The sequence below is a fragment of the Bos mutus genome, chromosome 23 (genome assembly GCF_027580195.1).
Source record: "Bos mutus isolate GX-2022 chromosome 23, NWIPB_WYAK_1.1, whole genome shotgun sequence".
Taxonomy (NCBI): domain Eukaryota; kingdom Metazoa; phylum Chordata; class Mammalia; order Artiodactyla; family Bovidae; genus Bos; species Bos mutus.
Window position 1 is genome coordinate 30,592,391 of NC_091639.1, and position 12,522 is coordinate 30,604,912.

The 12,522-nt window shown below is 43.0% G+C and overlaps 1 protein-coding gene and 1 long non-coding RNA gene across 2 annotated transcripts in view; one reads left to right on the forward strand and one right to left on the reverse strand.

Annotated features, from left to right (window-relative positions):
• The window catches only part of CLIC5 (chloride intracellular channel 5), a 172,695-nt gene that overhangs the window by 15,227 nt on the left and 144,946 nt on the right, over window positions 1-12,522 (forward strand). The window lies entirely within an intron of this gene.
• LOC138984981 (uncharacterized) lies at window positions 1,640-9,064 on the reverse strand. Its single transcript, XR_011462217.1, has 3 exons — window positions 8,932-9,064; window positions 3,709-3,840; window positions 1,640-3,197 (listed from the first exon to the last, which is right to left on the reverse strand). It is a non-coding gene; the product is annotated as an uncharacterized lncRNA (long non-coding RNA).

A 12,522-nucleotide genomic window follows, 5' to 3' on the forward strand; every position in this document is an offset into this window, starting at 1 on the left:
AAGGTTCAGTGATTGGATTTAGTGAAAAAGAAGAGCGGTCCTACCCAAAAAATAAAGAAATCACCAGTGAAAATTATTCTCCTCAATAAGTAGTATCTGTGCTATCAGTTCATATGAATCAATTGCTTTCAAGTGGCAACTGACTAGCCAAAGCTCTACAGCTCGTTATAGAGCCTGTGAATCTCAGTAAAGCTGTCAGTATCCACTGGCCATGCCCAGGCGCACTGAGGGTCTGTGGTAAGTGTTATCCATCAAAGCAGCAGTAACTTTGAGGACTGAAGATGCTGTCCCATGGGCCACTTGGACCAAACAGCATTAAGTCTGGAAATTAGACACAGAGATCAAGGTCCTTCTCAGTCAAAACAACTTGCCACGTTAAAGCAGAGGGGATTATCTGGGGTGGGGCAAGGGGTCTGCTTACTGAGAAGATATGAGGGTGAAGGTTGAGTGATTTTCTTGTAGGTGTGGTGAACTCTTGATCCATCATAAACAATGTGTAGTTGCAAGAATGAGCTCAGGCCAGTTGCCTGTTCCTCCCTGTGCATGCCTTTAATCCATCTTCAAACAAACAGGCTGATGAGTCTTTTATGAAGCCTGTACTCTGCACTTGGTGTGCAGGTGTTGTGAGCAATAGAAAAGCAGTCTAAGCTGGGGACCTTCACTGGTGAGGCTCTGACCTGCTGGCTAGAAGGAAGGAGTAACACCCACTGTAAAGTATTTAGAACTAACATGAGAGTTGAGACAGAGTCAGTTGCAAGAATACATGATACATGTTGTCAAATAAGCACTGAAGGCATTCAGAAATGGAAGGGGACTGGACTTCTCAGCGAGGGCTTCATGGAAGAGGAAGACTTTAAACTCTGAAGGAAATGTAGGCACACAGGTGGCAGATGGGACCTGGGACCAAGGATGAGATGCTAGGCCTCCGCAATCACATCATCCTTCTAAATCCTATGTCACTGGGAGGCAGGTTGCTTAGTGGTTACAGCAGAAACCCTGGAGCTAGACTGTGTGATTCACATCCTGATCCTGTCTCTTATTAGCTATGTAGACTTAGGCAATTTAATCTTTCACTGGATTATTATGAGGATGAAATAGGTTCATATGCGTAAAACTGAGGGTTTCAACATATGAATGTGGGGAGTATACAAATATGGAGTCCATCACAGGCATGGAGGTGGAAAATACCTTTATAGGGAACATTCAGTGGTATAGTTTGATTGGAGCACAAGAGGAGCTGAAGGTGGAGGCACAGGAGAAGCAAAATTAAACCTTGGGACTGTCCTGGAATACGAAGTTCTAAAATGGCACCTAGGACTTTTTAGATAGTATTTCATCTGTAGCAGGGAGTATCTAGGGTTTTAAAACTAGGAACTTGCAAGGTCAGAACTGTGCTTTGGGACAATGATTTCAACAGCAGTAGGTTTTACAGGCAGCCTTGCCCTTATTATCCTGGAAGAGAAGGAGGTGGCAGATTAAATACCAAGCTCAGAATCTCCCAACCGGACCTTACAAACTGCTTTCCTGAATGCCCGTCAGTGCCTTGTTTTACTGGTAAGAAAAGGACATGCAGTTTGGAACACACACCCTGCTGGGATGCACTCGTGAAAACTCAACATGAGGGGCATCTTCTCGGACCTGCCCCCAACCAAGACTTTCCAAGTATCAATCAGTCCCAAAGCAAAACAGTCCCTTTTATTTAGCAAAAGATTTTGAATGGGAACTATTACCACCCCATTGACCAAAATAACTTTGACCGGTTTCTTGCTGACTGCTGGGTACAGAGCAGGGCTACCTCATCTTGTATTTCATGAAAGAGGCATCCAGTTCTCAGAGACTGTAAATCCTCACATCTCATTAGAGAGTTCTTCAGGCTAAGATTGCAGAAGGCAATGCCTCTCCCTTGGGTAAAGTTTTCACCAGCCCCTCCTGAAGCAATAGGACCCAGCAGCCTCTGTGAACAACTAAAAATAGCCCCAGTATAAAACCCCAGCTCTTAGGACCTCTGGGGAGACCATTTGCCAAGAGAAGCAATCCAGCCTGTGATAAAGCATTGCCTCGGTCTCCTAACACATCATCGGACAGACGGGATGTCCCCCGAAGTCACAAATGCCTGGTCTCAACAATTGCAGTGGCTCTTCTGGGTGCGATCGAAGCCTGCTTTCTAATTATGATGGACAGAGCTTGGGGATTACTGAGTGGGACTGCTCAGTTGTAGGTGAGAACAGTGAGGGATGCCTTTCTCAGGGCCGTATCACTCGTCTATCCACATTCTTTCATTCTTTCCTTCATTCAGCAAACATGGATTAAACGAGGCTCAATTCCTTACTTTCTGTGGTGTCGCTTCTCAAATATCATCTTCAGTCTACACAACAGAACTCTACTGCTCTCTTTCCTTATCCCTTGTTTGCATTATGCTCCTGACATTGCACTTTGTTACAGCTGGTCTGCCCTATTATTAACAGAAGGTTGACTGGCTCCCAGGACAGGAACTTCACCTGTTTGGGGTCTGGCTGAATGTGCTGAGTACACCATGTGTCAGGCATGGCCCTGCCCTCTATTTTTTTCTGTAATTCATATTAGTTGGGTGTTGTCCTTCTGGGTTTGACCTCTGCTTCTTGTTACTTCCCTCTTGTTATCTCTCTTTCTTTTTTTAAGTTTTGTCAAGTGAAAAAAGCACAACCTAAAAATTGAGAATTATGTTTTATTCCATGGACTTTCTGAGGACTTTGGCCCAGAAGACAGCCTCTCAGGTAGCTCAGGGGGACTGCTCTGAAAAGATAAGGGAGGAGCCAGAATATACAGTTTTTGCAACAAGAATCAGGTGGTCAGAACATCAAAAATGACCATTAATTAAAATAAAAAAAAACCCAGATACCTCAAGTGAATGAATTTAGTCTTTTTCTCCAGCCAGAAGTTGCAAGAGGCTGGGCTCATTGAAATCATTCCTTTCACATGCCCTTTAGCTCTCTAGGGCCAGTATCTTGCTTTTCTCCATCCTGAGTCTCCTCAGGGCTGCAGTGGCTCATGGAGTGACAGCTTCAACATCCTTTGTTTACTGATATGGCAGGCAGCATTTGAAAGATTTTCTTTGTTTTCCAACCCTTCTGTTACATTTTTCATAGTGACATTCTCAACTCCTCATAACTCTAGTTTTATTTTCTACGTGTGCCTTTTTAGGATCTTTCCATGGTATCCTACGAGGGAAGAGACACAGAGGAAGCCACTTCACAATGAGTAGAAAGGAAATGGATCTCCAAGCGCCCAAAAAGGGAAGGACTGGGGGCACTTCCACATGCACATTGGAAGCACATTTCCCCAGCAACTCAGAGAGCTTCCTGGGGAGAAGAAACTCCCCAGGGAGCTTAGCTCCCCAAGCAGGGATAGAACATGTGCCTCCTGCACTAGAAGCACGAGTCTTAACCTCTGAACCCCCAGGGAAGCCCCAGGGATCTTCCATCTTCAGCCTGGAGGCAAACTCCACTGAGACAGCTGTTCTAAGACAGACGTTTAGTGAGTCACTCCAGTTGAGCCCCATACCACCCCTCCCGCTCCCTGTGGATTTGGCCAAGTTCAAGCCTACAGCTTCTCTGGGGTCCTGAAAGTGCATGCCCCCCACCTCCTCTGCAGCCCCCTTGGAGTTTCTTCTGTGCTATAATTTGTTCTGTTCTGTGCTGTCGGTCAGTGTGCCCCCAGCTGCCTTCTCACCTCCAGAAGTTTGTCTAAATTCCATGTTCCTTGGTAGTCTTGTCTCATTTCCCTTATCCTTTTGAGATTATCCCTTCTGTGGATCTATACTGTTATTTCAGCAGGATCTCAGGAAGGTCTGTAGGCAGAAACCTGTCAATAATATTTCATGCACAAAGGTTCTAAATATAGTTTTGAAACTATTGAATTTACAAGTGTTTGAATAGGGCTCTTTACCGCAGAACTGCTCAGCCTTTTCATTTGCAAATACATACTGGAAAAGCTCTAAGAGAGGGTGCAGATGGAGTATTTCGCAATTATTTGACCACAAGATTTTCTTTTTTTCGGGGAAATCACACCATGCTTCATGAAATACACTGTGGAAAGTACTGGATTAATGTACTGGCATTATACCAGCTCTGGGACTGAAATACATGAGACATTAACAATGTTTGCTGATTGGTGCTGCAGAAGGGGGTTGAGAGGATGGGTCCTAAGTATCACCCTCACCCCTCTCCCCCAAGTTACAGATTTACTTCCTGGTCATGATGCCTAAATTCAGAGACTAAGTCCAGGGAAAAAGAACCCCCAGGCTCAATTCAGACCAGCGTAACTACTGCGTGCCTTTAGTCAAATTAACTTCTCTGAGATGCATTTCCATATCTGGGAATAATATCTTCTCTTCCTACTTTGTGAGGCAGTTGTGAGTATCAAAAGATAAAATACACGAGACAGTATTTATAAAATATAAAACACAAAACAAATACAGGAAGTACTGTTGTGGTGGTGAAATTCAGTCACCATGTCACAAGGGTTAGAATGTGAAAAAAAAGTGAAAATGTTAGTCTCTCAGTTGTGTCCAACTCTTAGTGTTCTGCCAGGCTTCTCTGTCCATGAAATTCTCCAGGCAAGAATACCAGAGTGGGTTAGCCATTCCCTTCTCCAGGGGTCTTCCTGACCCAGGGATCAAACCTGGGTCTCCTGCATTGCAGGATTCTTTACCATCTGAGCTACCAGGGAAGGTCAGTTATATGAGCCACCAGGGAAGCCACGAGGGAAGAACATGAAAAGGAACATTTGCACATTCTCTAAACATATCCTAGGGCTGGTGACCTCATCCTACATTTAGAGTCACGGGTCACAGCAAGGAACACTTAGGAAAAGAGGAGAAAACCCTTTCTCATCTGTGCTGTGCTTAGTTGCTCAGTGGTGTCTGACTCTTTGTGACCCCATGAACTGCAGGCTGCCAGGCTCCTCTGTCCTTCCGTGATTCTCCAGGCAAGAATACTGGAGTGGGTTGGCCATGCCCTCCTTCAGGGAATCTTCTCAACCCAGGGATCAAACCCAGGTCTCCCGCATTGCAGGAGGATTCTTTAGCAGCTGAGCCACCAGGGACATCCAAGAATACTGGAGTGGACAGCCTCTCCCTTCTCCAGGGGATCTTCTGGACCCAGGAATTGAAAAAACCGGGGTCTCCTGCATTGTAGGTGGATTCTTTACCAGCTGAGCTACCAGGGAAGCCCCTTCTCTGTCTGTACCCAGAGCTAAATCAGAGTTTATCCTCACTTTGCTGGTGAAGACCTTGAGGTAGAGAAACAGACTTGGGGATATTTAGATCTAGGGAAGATCATGGATGTCATTTGATTCAACTTGCTTGTTTGAGATGCATAGAAACTGTGATCCAGAGAGGTTAAAGAATTTGCCTCCAATCTCATGGAGATAATAGTAGTGAGTGCTAGCAAGCTGGTCTCCAAGTTCAACATGACTTAACGTGACAAACATTTACCCAGCCTCCGGTACAAGCTTGTTGCTGCCCCAGGGGCTGAGGGACCCACAAGTGGGAGCAAGGTTTCCACCCTGAAGGAGCTCACAAGTGCTCAGAGGAGAGAGTACAGCAAACAATAGAGCAGAGGAGGGCTGTTGAGTTAAGTGTTCTAGGAGCTTAAAAAAAGGGCCATTGTTGATGGCTGGGAGAGACACATTTTTTTGTAGTTAGTCTTTTCTATTTTCAGAAATTCTACCCCCTACCTCAAAGATTCCTTAATTGGGGGATTATGTATTATATACATACACACATGCATACATATGCTTTTATTTTATATACATATACAAATATAGATACACATTTTAATTTCATGTACATATATAATATATGTGATTTGGGAAGGCTATTCTTCTTATTTCTCCTTTTTTGGTTATCTTTAGAAAAGTTCCTTTGTGGTTCAGATGGTAAAGAATCTGCCTACAATGCAGGAGACTCAGGTTCAATCCCCAGGTCAGAAAGATCCCCTGGAGAAGGGAATGGCAACCCACTCCAATATTCTGGCCTGGAGAACTCCATGGACAGAGGAACCTGGCAGGCTATAGTCCATGAGGTTGCAAAGAGTCAGACACGACTGAGCGACTCACACACCCTGAATAGTTTGAGATGGATACAGCTGCAAGTTGAAGAATCTGTTGTAAATGTCAAGAGAAGTTTCTTGACCTTAAAAATTTCCAAGAGAAATGGGGACCTGCTGGTGGAATCCATTCTCCCTAAAATATGTTTGTTTCCACCTGAGCCAAAGAGCCCTAGAGCCCATGTTCCTTTTGTGGCAAAGAAATGGAAGAGAAAACACCCCTTTCCCTGGCAACAACGTTTATTTAGTATTGAAATACTATCCCTGTGTTTGGAAAGCCCATGCATCTATTAGTGTTTTAATTTCTAAAGTTAACAGAGCGGCAAATTGGTTTGGCATCGGTTAGTAACTCTGCCCTAAAATGAGATGATTCAATCTCAGCAATTAGCAGGCCCTCTCTCGCATTAGGAGGTATGATGACATGACGTGGTTGAACATCTCAGGATGCCAAGTTTATTCTGTGTTTGGACAAACGGCATATTGTCTTGGTTTCCATTTCTTAAAAAATCTTTTTTTATATAGCCTCCCCCTTTTAAATTTATGTTGGAAAATTCGATTTAACAGAAGAACCAGAACAGGGCCTCTGCATGGGGGTGTGGTACAGGGACTCACAGGGACCCAAAGAAACATGGAGACAGATTAAAGAGCAACTAAATAAACAGCCTGCTGACATCTATATGGCTCAGAGATGGTTTGCTGTTGAGATACGTGTGGGTGAGAGTCACAGTGCGATCTCCCAAGACTGGGGATTCTTTCTGAAAGTATAGCCCATAGAACACACATCCTTGACATACTCCACCCAAAAATAGATCCTATGGCTAAAGAAGTTTGAGGAACATGACCTACTCCTTCCTCCTCTTCCAAACCCACAGTGTGCAGCAGTCTATAAAAGCAGAAAAAAATCAGTCAAGAAAACTTGAACCTTGTTCAACCCATCATTTTCCAATATTTTGGAAATAGAAACTATAACATCCCATATAGTGGAATCAATACATCTTAATCTTTCTGATTAAAGCTATTGATACAGCTCACCAAAACTAATTGATGACAAAGAAAAGAACATTTAGTCTCCATGAAATTTACTTGAGATGATTTAGTCAACGCAATGGCTTGTCTCTTGATGAAATTAGTTATGCCTATTCCTATGTCAGCTTTTGCCTGGATCTGAAGGCTCTGTTGAAAGTGGGTCTCATCCCTGGGTCTGTTGGCTTCCAAAACCCATGCTTTTAACTGTGTGTTATTCTACTAGATATGTGGGTGCATTTAAACCTCTTCTCTCAGAAGACCATGTAATAGTTGGGCACTTTATTTCTCCTACATTATCCAACTTCCCTGCTAGAAATGGGAAAAGAAGAGAGGAAGGAAGGAAAGAAGGGAGGGAGGGAGGATTAAGTTCTTATAGAAGCATGAGTAGGACTTTGCCACAGGACTACCTCTAAGAGCTTGTAACATATATTTCTTTATCACACTTTCCAGCAACTATCAAAATTCCCTGGGAGATGTTATGCTTGGACATAAGTTAAAAACATCATTAGAAAACATCCCCAGGAACGCAAAGATGATTATGAATTGAAATGGTCTACAGTGACTCTTGAAAGACTGTCCTGTGGAGCAGTCCCTAAACCATTCCTCTCAGCCTTCATTTGCAAAGCAAAATAGTATTAATGTAATCAGCCTCTTATCTTTATCAAATCGACCTTACCCTAGGACTTGCAGGGATTATTAATACAGGAGGCCTTTAGGAAAATGCCTTTGAACAACCAGCTTCTTTGTTTTCCTCCCTTGCTTCTGACCACTCCGGTTTTTGAATTCTCAAATCAAATTTTGTATGACTTTTAGTATCATTTGCCAACCAAGAAGAGTCCATTTTTCTTGCTGTTGCAAGGAAAATATTCCCACACCAAGGGTTGGGTTAGGAGCAAGGATAGATCCAGGGTTTGTGAGATCTGAAGCTTATGCAATCAGTGAGCCTCTTCAAACAGATCCATGTTTACAAATATAAAACTAGACACAGAAGCATTTATTTACAATGAGAAAGGAATTCAAAGAAATGAGAAGTTTACAAGAAGCTGTCAGAAAGAGACTCACAGATTTCAAAAACAAACTTATGGTTGCCAGGGGGAAGAATGGGGGAAGGGATAGTTAGGGAGTTTGGGACGGGCATGTACACCCTGCTATATTTAAAACAGATAATCAACAAGGTCCTACCATACAGCACAAGGAACTCTGCTCAATGTTATGTGACAGCCTGGATGAGAAGGCAGTTTGGGGGAGAATGGATCCATGTACATGTATGGCTGAGTCCCTTCTCTGTACACCTGAAACTATCACAGCGTTGTTAATTGGCTATACCCTAACACGAAACAAACATTTTTTTAAAAAGAAGCTGTCAAATACCACCGACATTAAAAAAAATTCAGAAAAGTAATCGTGCATTAGTAAGTCCTTAACACACACGTGCAATACTTTTTTCTTTGCAGTTTGCTGAGTACGCATACTTTGCTTCCTTCTTCCTTTGACAACGACTTTGTAAATATCCTTTTTTATGGGAAGGATAAAAGATAATTTAATCCCTCCACCAGCACAATCAATCAATATTTGATTTTTAGTATTGATAGTTGGGATGCAAAGATGCAACTAGTTGTAGAACTACTGCAGGCTTACATACTACAAATACATAAAGTCTATTTTGGCTATTTCACCTTAAACATGTATAGTGAATTATTGCATCTGCTGCTTTCCTGAGTACATTCCTGATGGGAGAGAACTTCTGTTTGACCAGGCATTGGTGAGAACAAAGTCCTCTGTTTGCAAATTCACACAAGTGATAACTGGGAGAACTTACCAGAGATGAGCTTGTAACTCTGTGTACCTCAAACCTAGATTCTCCTCCATCACCCGAGTACCTCTGATGCCTCCCCAGTTTAACTTTCCACTGAGTGAAGTCCTCAAAATGCCCATGGCCACTTCAGTATCACCTGGTACTAGAGAAAATGTAACAGAGGCAGAGCTGTCATGGCAAAACACTGGTCTCACCCAACTGCAGCTCAAATAAATATCTTATGTTTGCAAATTAAAAAAACAACAAACAAGATCAGGTGAACACTCCGGTAGGTCTTTTCAGAGCCTTGGAAGAGAGTAATGTAAGGTGGCAGGGAGGGTGTCAAGGATTTTGAGTTTTGTTAGTGTCACTATATGGGCTTCACTGGTGGCTCCGTGGTAAAGAATCCACCTGTCAATGCAGGAGACTCAGGAAATGCAAGTTCAATCCCTGGATCAGGAAGATCCCCTGAAGAAGGAAGTGCCAACCCTCTTCAGCATTCTTGCCTGGAAAAATCCCATGGACGGAGAATCCTGGTGGGCTATGGTCGATGGGGTCGCCAAAGAGTAGGGCATGACTTAGCTACTAAACAACAACAATATAATAAAACCTGTGTGGGTTAGGTCACGGGGTGCTAAGGTTCTTCCTATACCAACCAAATATATAGACCCAAATTGTCTCTGCCCCGATCTTTCAACAGTCACATACATGAGAGCTGGTCATCACGGACTCCACACTTGGTCCAGACACTCGGTAAGGACGGGGCCCTCCTGCCCGAATCCGTGCTGTCAGTTAGGAAGCAAAGCCTCCTCTATGAGAGATCTCATTGCCATCACACCCCTCTCATCCAGGCTGTCACATAACATGGAGCAGAGTTCCCTGTGCTGCACAGTAGGACCTTGTTGATTATCCATTTTAAATACAGCAGTGAGATCTCTCACTGCTATTTAAGAAAACCGCTGACTAAAACTTGTGTCCGACTCTTTGTGATCCCATGAACTGTCAGGCTGTGAGACTCCTCTGTCCATGGTATTTTCCAGGCAGAAATACTGTAGTGGGTTGCCATTTCCTTCTCCAGGGATCTTCCCCACCCAAGGATGGAACATTGTCTCTGCGCCTCCTGCATTAGCAGGCAGATTCTTTACCACCGTGCCAAATGGATTTTGCTCCAAATGGCCTTGCCTGGGGAATACACTCAGCTGAAAACAGAAGACACAGTTTTCTGGTGAGCAGTGGGAATCTCTGGTGGTCACACTGACGACCACCCGGGCTGATGTAAAATGTCTAATCTTGGGCCAGGCAGTCAATCCCAGGCGGTCAGACAGTAAAGAGGCTTCTGACCTTCCACTCTCTTGGCAATGTTAGACAAGGGTCACAGGTTGTTTTGTATTAATTCTTCATCCTGTTTCCTTTGCTCCAGGGGTAAAATTTATGAGCCTGTCTTGCTGATAACTTTACCTTGACTAGGAAGGTCTGTAAGTGAGACAGACAAGAAGGCGGCAGAGGCATCAGAGAGAAAGGAGCCTTGGAGATAGTCCTTATGGCACAGTGGAGGGAATCACAGCCCCAACAGGCAAAATTACAAGTCAGAGTGAAGAAAATTGGTACCCTTCTTGGGAAGTGAGGCAAGAGTCCTCTCTGGAAATCAAGTCCACTTTGTTTCTTTACCTTCAATGCAAACTGACGTTCACTCAAAATCTTTATAGAGAAGATAATTCAGGAGACTAAGGAGTAATTCTAGCATCGTCTTCTCAGCCCTATCTCCCATTCCCTACTCCCATGTACCTATCCCATAGTGTCTATACCAGTCTGTACACAGTTAAGGTATAATATTGATAATACCAAACATTTACATTTATTGCACAATTATTCAGAGCTTCCAATGACTAGGGCATGGTAGAAACTTTATGGATATTATTTAATAGGAAAGAAGAAGATGTGGAAGATAGTGGGATCCTGATACATACCAATTGGTAATACAGTATGATTTCAATTTTGCAATTAAAAAGATAAAAAAAAAAAAACTTTGTGTAGAACACAGAGAAGGAAGAGAATTGTTAACAGGGATTATATTTTCATAGTCAACTCATAAGCACTTGCCATTTTTTTCTTCTTTATATCTCTAGTTTTTAGATTATTTCCAATTTATAGATTGTTTACTAACTTTTAAATATTAGATATATTCTTTGAAAAACAAAATAGGATTACCTTAAATTTAAGTAATAATGAAATGAAATACATTTTATTTGGCTTAGGGTTTTTTATTTAGGTTATTTTGTTTGATAAACAGAGAACCATGGACTCAATGGCGTTAGGTAAATGAACACAAAAGATCCCAACATTGAGTGGCAGACTATCTTGTTGCCTAGAAGACTGTTCCTTTCTTGGTGCCCAGAGTCATGGAAAATGGTCCCCTGGAGACCCCAACTCTGTGCGTATTTCATGAGGTCACACTCACTCTGAGTCAGTCCAGGGTGAGTCATGTTTCACATCTGTGAGTGGAAGGAAGGAAAGGAAGCAAGAGAAATAATAATAACATGGTTGTTATTGTATTAAATAAATTTCAGGGTGTCAGGCCAGGTGGTAAAATTATAGAAACCAATGCTTCCTGAAAAGGAAGAACGTTGAATCAAGATTTTTACAACATTTTAACAATATTGTTGTCAAAATTGTTTATTTTCTGACCTCTTGAAATTGCCTATTAAAAAGAGGCAGCTAATTACTCTGGCAAACTTTGTGGAAACTTGACACAGAGTCTTGGGAGTAGCATTAATAATGTAAGAGGGCATTTTGCTCTGAGGAGAGCAGGGGTGGCCGGGTGCGGGGAGGGCAGGCAGCTGCCTCCCAACTGCTCCAGGTCAGCAACCTCGGAGTTACTTATTTATGGAAAGTGTGCTAGGTGCCAGAGGGGTTCTGGGGAAGCTGAAAAGCGAAAGTGAGTCACTCAGTTCTGTTTGAGGAGCCCACCAGGCTCCTCTGTCCATGGAGTTTTCCAGGGAAGAATACTGGAGTAGGTTGCCATTTCCTTCTCCAGGGGATCTTCCCGAGCCAGGGATTGAACCCAGGTCTCCTGCATTGTGAGCAGTCTCTTTATTGACTGAGCCATCAGGGAGTGACTTCTGGGGAAGCTGAGTGCCCAAGAGTGAAGCCGTCAAACTCAGCAGATGAATTCCCACAACCCTGATGATTTAGGAGAGAGCTTTGCATTTGATTTTCATTGTCCAGTGATTTTTTTTCCAGATCCATTTTGAATTCCAGCTGAACATCTCACAGTTTCTTTAGCTTCAATAGGATAAAACTTAGATCATAGCGTTTATTCATTGTGTTGTAACCCTAGGAATGGCTAGAGATGTTCTTTTACACCTTCAGTACCTTTATGGTCCCTCAAAAACAAACCCTGTAGGATATATGGGTGACTGTTTAATGAGAGAATCCAGAATCCAAAACATGCTCACTCAGGTCACCCGAAGGGAACTAGATTCCTAGCACCGACAGATAGGTCTGTTCTCCAGGTGTGCAGTATGTCTCCATTTACATTTTACCTGTGCCCTGAAAGTTCATAACAATGAAGGCAAAGAATTCAGAATCATGGCATGAAATTTCCAAGTTTATGTA